Source organism: Cnephaeus nilssonii (genome assembly GCF_951640355.1).
Source record: "Cnephaeus nilssonii genome assembly, chromosome: Y".
Lineage (NCBI taxonomy): Eukaryota > Metazoa > Chordata > Mammalia > Chiroptera > Vespertilionidae > Cnephaeus > Cnephaeus nilssonii.
In genome coordinates this window covers 6,769,666-6,775,515 of record NC_137096.1, presented here as the reverse complement: position 1 = coordinate 6,775,515, position 5,850 = coordinate 6,769,666, and the positions used below count along the sequence as shown (strand labels likewise).

Below are 5,850 nucleotides of genomic sequence, written 5' to 3'. Positions count from 1 at the left end.
CTGACCAGGGATTGAACTAGCAATTTTGGCCTGTTGGGTAGACGCTCTAACCACTTAGGTACCCTGCAGGGTGAAAGTCTGCATATTTTAAGTCTTTCAGTAAAAATTGCCCAAGGACCTTCCCATGCAGAGAATGGGGGACAAGTATCTCCATTCTGGAATATGGAATTTCCCTCTCCAATATAGCCCTGCTCATCCCCAGGAGGCGGTTCCAGGCAGGTAGGTCTAACCCTCATGATGCTCTCAATTGGTTTGCAGTTCCCCGGGACACATGGCAATGACCTTGCTGGTCCACAGTGCCAACTGTCAAGTAGCGGGTTTCATTGTCACCACCGTAGGATGGATCTTCTCCATGACTTGCATGGGACTGGCAGAGTAGAGGGTTTGGTACATGGAGAACAGCTCTGCCCACTCCCTGGGGCTGGCCTGTGTAGGGATGTGGAAGGTCTGCACTTACCAGTCCAACAGCCTCCACAGAAAAGCCATAGTGTGTCACCACTACACCTACAGGGACACATACCTGCCACTCAATATCCGCATCTCTCAGCACATGTTGCTGGCCACCAACCTACTAGCTCTCTTGGAGAAAGTGCTCACAGTCATGGGCCTGCAGAGAGTGTGCGTGGCTCATCTTCAGAAGGAAAACACCTGCAATCTCTTCTTGGCTTCCGGAGTCCTGAGCATCATAGCTGGCGCATTTATCTTCATTGCTGTGATATGGAACTACCACTCTGTGATGAATGAAGAGGGCATATGCTTCCCGCCATCCTTCCACATCCCCTTCAGGCCTGACCAGCAGGAGATTGGCAGCACTGTCCCATGGTGGTTCTGGTTGCCATCCTGATGCTGTTGAGTGGGCTGTTTACCCTCTCTTACCAGCTTCCCACCGACAGCCAAATGTACCCCGAGTTCTCAGAAGTGTGAAATTTCCGGTTGCATAGCTTTGCAAATCCACAATAAGCAGTTTATGGGGGTGAAGTATTATCAGGATGCTCTAGAAAATAGTTCCAAGGACTCACGACAATAGAAAAGGCCATTTTCAGTTCCAAGCCCTTGTCAAGGGCTCTTTGGGAATGACTGTTTAAGGTTCTCACTTTATTATTTTTTCACAGGAATAAGGCCAGAGAATGTGTCCTGCACCTTTCCCATCAGGGCAGCACACTGCGAGGGCGCCTGAGGGAGGTGGCATTTCTCTCATTCTTTCTCCTCCCTGGGATCCTCACAAAGTACCCAAGAGCAAGAGGCTGCCATGTGGCCTTTGGGCTTGGGGCCAGCGTAGGACAGTGCCTGGCCTCTGCTGGTGGTGCCAGGCAGGGAGTGGTCCCTGTGAGAGCACTCAAGAAGGAAGACTCAACAGAGGCAGCACCTGGGCTCCGGGACACCAGCAGGTTCCAGTCACAGTGCCCGCCCTGTGAGCTGAGTGTTTCCTGACTCAGGATCACTTTGCCCTTTCGATTGCGGTGACAGCCAGGGCCCAAGTCAGTTTTGCCCCAAGGTCCTGTTCCAAGGACTGTTCAGGGAGGCCTCCCCCTGGCCTGGACTAGCTCCCTATCATGAGACTTGATACCCATCACCTTGCTTTCTCTTCCAGTTTTTCTACTTAACACTCAGATGGATTACAGTGACTATTTGTTCTAAGACCTTAAAAAGGATATTTCTATAGTAGAAAGACTTCAACTCTTGAAGACCTGTTCAGTGACTCTGGCCCTTTAAGGAGCCTATTGTCACAGGCCTGCAGGCCAGCCCTGGGAGCCATGGAAACATAAGAGTGTTTGGTTTCCTCATTTCTGTTATAGCCTGGCGGTTGCTACCATTTGTACCTCTGAGACGTCCTCCTCCTGCCTTCTGTATTGGCTGGGTAACCATTGTGCTTTATTTTTTACCCTAGTTAAGAGAGCCCTGAGATTTCTTAGGGTGGGGGAGTGTCTATGTAATCCATTTATTTGCTCTGTGAACAGGTTAACTGTCATCAGCAGTCCTGTAGAGAGATGAACGTAGGCCACTTTAATTGTTTATCCTTTATGTAAGACTTGTCTAGTTTAAAAACATGTTTTTATTGATTTCAGAGAGAGAGAGGAAGGGACGGAGAGGGAGAAGAAACATCAATGATGAAAAACACTGATTGGCTGCCTACTGCACCACTCCTACTGAGAATAGAGTATCCAACTGACCAGGAATTGAACCTTGACCTCCTGGTTCAGAGGTTGACTATCAACAGCTGAGACATACCAACTAGGCCCACCATGCTATTTAAAGTGTTCCTTCCACAAGTTGTTCAGGGTTATCTGGCCTGAAAGAATGATTGTTATAAATAAGGCATCTTCCATGAAAATCTGGCCATGCGAAGGAATTTCTGGTATCAGCCTGGGAGTTCTCTCATCCTGTCCATCCCACTGCGGGTCCCTCAGAATAAAGCCCGCATCCCTCAAAGTTCTCCATGCACTGGCTTTAATGTCCACTCCTGTTCACCCTTTGTTCATTTCTATTCTTATATTGCTGTACATGCCCCCATTTATCTACAACTTATAATATAGAAATATCCCTGGTAATCCCAGTATATGCCATCTTGTTTTATCTTCCCAGTGTATTTCAGAATGGGCAAAAATAAGATCCTGCTAAACACTTATAATTTTCTTATCCTCATTTTTTTATTTTTTATTTTGTATTATGAATTTTAACTGATTTTTAGAGAGAGAAGAAGGAGAGGGAGAATAGAAACATCTGTCAGCTGCTTCCTGCATGCCCCCTAAAAGGGACCATGCTGGCACCTCAGATATGTGTCATGACCAGAAATCAAGCCAGCAACATTTTGGTGCACAGGACAATGCCCTCCCAGCTAAGCCACCTCAATCAGGGATCTTATTTTCATTTTAAATTCAACCCACCATGACCTTTTCCCATGATACTTAATTCTTTTCTCCTCTCATGTCTGCTGGGTACTACAGGGAATGAATTACTTTAATACTAAGTATTGCAACATATTTGTGTGCCAGAAATAATCCTCCATTGCTTCCTAAGTTTTTTTTATTGTTTTTATTTCAAAAAATTATGCTCATGATAAATAACTGAAAGTTTTGAACAGCCACAGATTATTTAAAAAATCAGCCTGGTCAGTGTGCCTCAGTGTCTGAGTGTCGACCTATGAACCAGGAGGTCATGGTTCAAATCCCAGTCAGGGCACATGCCATAGATGAGGGCTTGATCCCCAGTAGGGGATGTTCAGAAGGCAGCAGATCCATAATTTTCTCTCTTCGTTGATGCATCTATCTCTCTCTCTCCCTCTCCCTTTCTCTCTGAAATCATAGCCTCAGGTCATGGAGCAAAGGAAGCCATTTATACAGGAATACCCTGGGCACAATTCCTGTCTTGAAAAACAAGCAGAAGGGAACCAAGGTGTTTGGGGATTCCTGCTGAGGTGGGAAACTTAAGACAAGCAAGAAACCAGAGATATTACCTCTTTTAAGCTGAGGGGTGGCAACAGGTGTATTTACCCCTTGACAGGTCATTGAGCTGTACACTTAGATTTGGTGCACTTTTCTATATGAATGTGATTCTGCACAATATTAATAGCTTTAAAACTCACCGTCCCTCTGATCCCATTGTCTGTATGAGTTTGTAACATGCTGCTTGCACTTGGTATATTGTGGACATCTTCCCTTTGGTCACATTACATTCTATTTTTTATTTTATTTTACTTTTAAATTTCTCCTTTTGGTTGAAAATATTACAGATGTCCTTTTTCCCTGTACCATTAACTCCCTCCACCCTGCACCCACCCCAGGTATTCACTGAACTATTGCCTATATCCATGTGTTATGCATATACATTCTATGGTTAATCTCATCCCATCAACCCACCCCCTCTACACACACACACACACACACACACACACACACACACACACACACACCATCCCTCAGAGATTTGGCATTCTGTTCTATGCTTCCATGTTTTGCCCTTAAAAATGGCAAAGATGAACCGGAGAAAGAAATACAGGCCAGTTTCCCAAGGCATCTAAACTAACTCTTGAAATTTCCCGCCAGAGGCAAGTAAATAGCAAGAAGGAAATAGTCAAGTTTACATATGAATGGCTGAGAGTTAGTTTGCTTCTTGACTTCCCCAGCAGGAAAATTGTGACCCTTTTGTAGCCTGGAAATTTAAAAAGAACTTGGAAGTTTACTAAATCAAATGATAAATTTAAATGATCTAAATGTATTGAATTGTTATAATACTGAAATGTTGATCTGAGTATGCATTGCATGAAGTCTAGAGGATAGAAGTTAATCTATTAATTAAATATGCCTTATATTTTATTTGAAATGTATCCTTAAAAATGTAAAAGTGTTATTGATTTGAGAAATGCTAAGTATTTAATTTTGCTACCTAAAATTTAAAGCTCTGAAAGTTTAAGGTTCAAATTGAATTGGGAGAAATTATATAAATGTGGTATTAATACCTAAAATATAAAAACGTGTTTTTGAGAAAATAAAATGTGTTTTCTCTTAAATATTTAGAAATTCAAAATATGTTACTTCTTGGTCTGATTTAAAAAGAAGGATTAATCCTGTGATCCTGATTAAATGTAATTGATATTCTTTAAGATAATTTAAGTATATAATCTTCAAATCATATATATATAAATATATAAATATATATATATATTTGATCTTTCCAAGTTTATTTCAAGGTTTTTAGAGTAGCTTTTAGACAATTCATGGGCCCCGAAATGTTTCAAAGGTCTGTTCTCTCTTAAAACAAATATATTTTTTAATTAAACCGATTGATACCTGGAATCACATGGAAAGCTTTATCAAATAAAAATTAATTAACATATTTTACTTATATACATATATATTAAATGTTATGAAAGTTTTCGCCTGTAAGAAGGGCAAAAATAATATATTTCTTAAATATAGCCAAAATTTTCAACAGCAGTAGAATTTCAAGAAAGACCAAAGCCTCAAGCAGCCTGCATTTTTGATTCGGCTGGAGGTGGGACACTGTTTATGCTTTTAGATCAGACCAATAAGTATCAAACCTATAAGTTTACTGAATAAGTTTCTTTGCCTTTTTTCTTTAATTAAAGATACCTACTTAAGTTACTTTATAAATTAGCTTTTTAAAATATAATCAAAGTCTCATATAAATTAAGTTACATGAGAAGCCAAGGTTTTTATAAGTAATTGAATCCAAATAATATTTAAGAACAGATTAGAAGCCACCATTTACTGCCTGACTTTTTGTAGCCTCCTGCATTAAGCTAGAGGTGGGGCAACATTTGCAGCTTGTGAATTCAGACGTAATTTTGCTTTATTTTTAAAATGAAGATACCTACTTTAATTACTTAAATAAATTAGCTTATTAAATTATAATCAAGGTTTTCAGCTTAATGAAAAGCCAATAATTTTATAAACAATTCTAATAAAGACCAAAAACAGCTAGTGATTGTCTGAAATGTGATTTTTTTACTTTCTTTTAAAAGAACAGATTGAACAGCCTCCATGATGGCCACATGTCTTACCACTCACGTAGCTTGGGGGCCACCATCTTGAAATAACAAAGGCCAACCCCCTTCCTTTAAATAAGTCAAAGTCTTTGTAAGCAATTTAGGTAAGTCTTCTAAGAAAATTACTGAAGGCTTCCCATGATCCCTCTGTATATGCAAATTAGCTAATGGGAATACTCTTAAAAAATAAATTTCTTGCTTAATAAAAAGGAGAAATTTGAAAATTTTGAAATCTCTTTCATTGGTATTACAGGATAAACTGAGGATTGTTATTAAAATATTAAATCTGATCCATACTAGTAGTCACCATAACCTTAAGAGAAATTGTTTCATGTGGCAAAGAT

At 40.2% G+C, this 5,850-nt stretch overlaps 1 pseudogene across 1 annotated transcript; it reads left to right on the top strand.

The window, feature by feature from the left end:
* The first annotated feature begins 271 nt into the window (after positions 1 to 271).
* LOC307096508 (claudin-34-like) lies at positions 272 to 924 on the top strand (annotated as a pseudogene). The gene has a single exon. The product of its transcript is annotated as a claudin-34-like (transcript).
* The last annotated feature ends 4,926 nt before the right edge of the window (positions 925 to 5,850 follow it).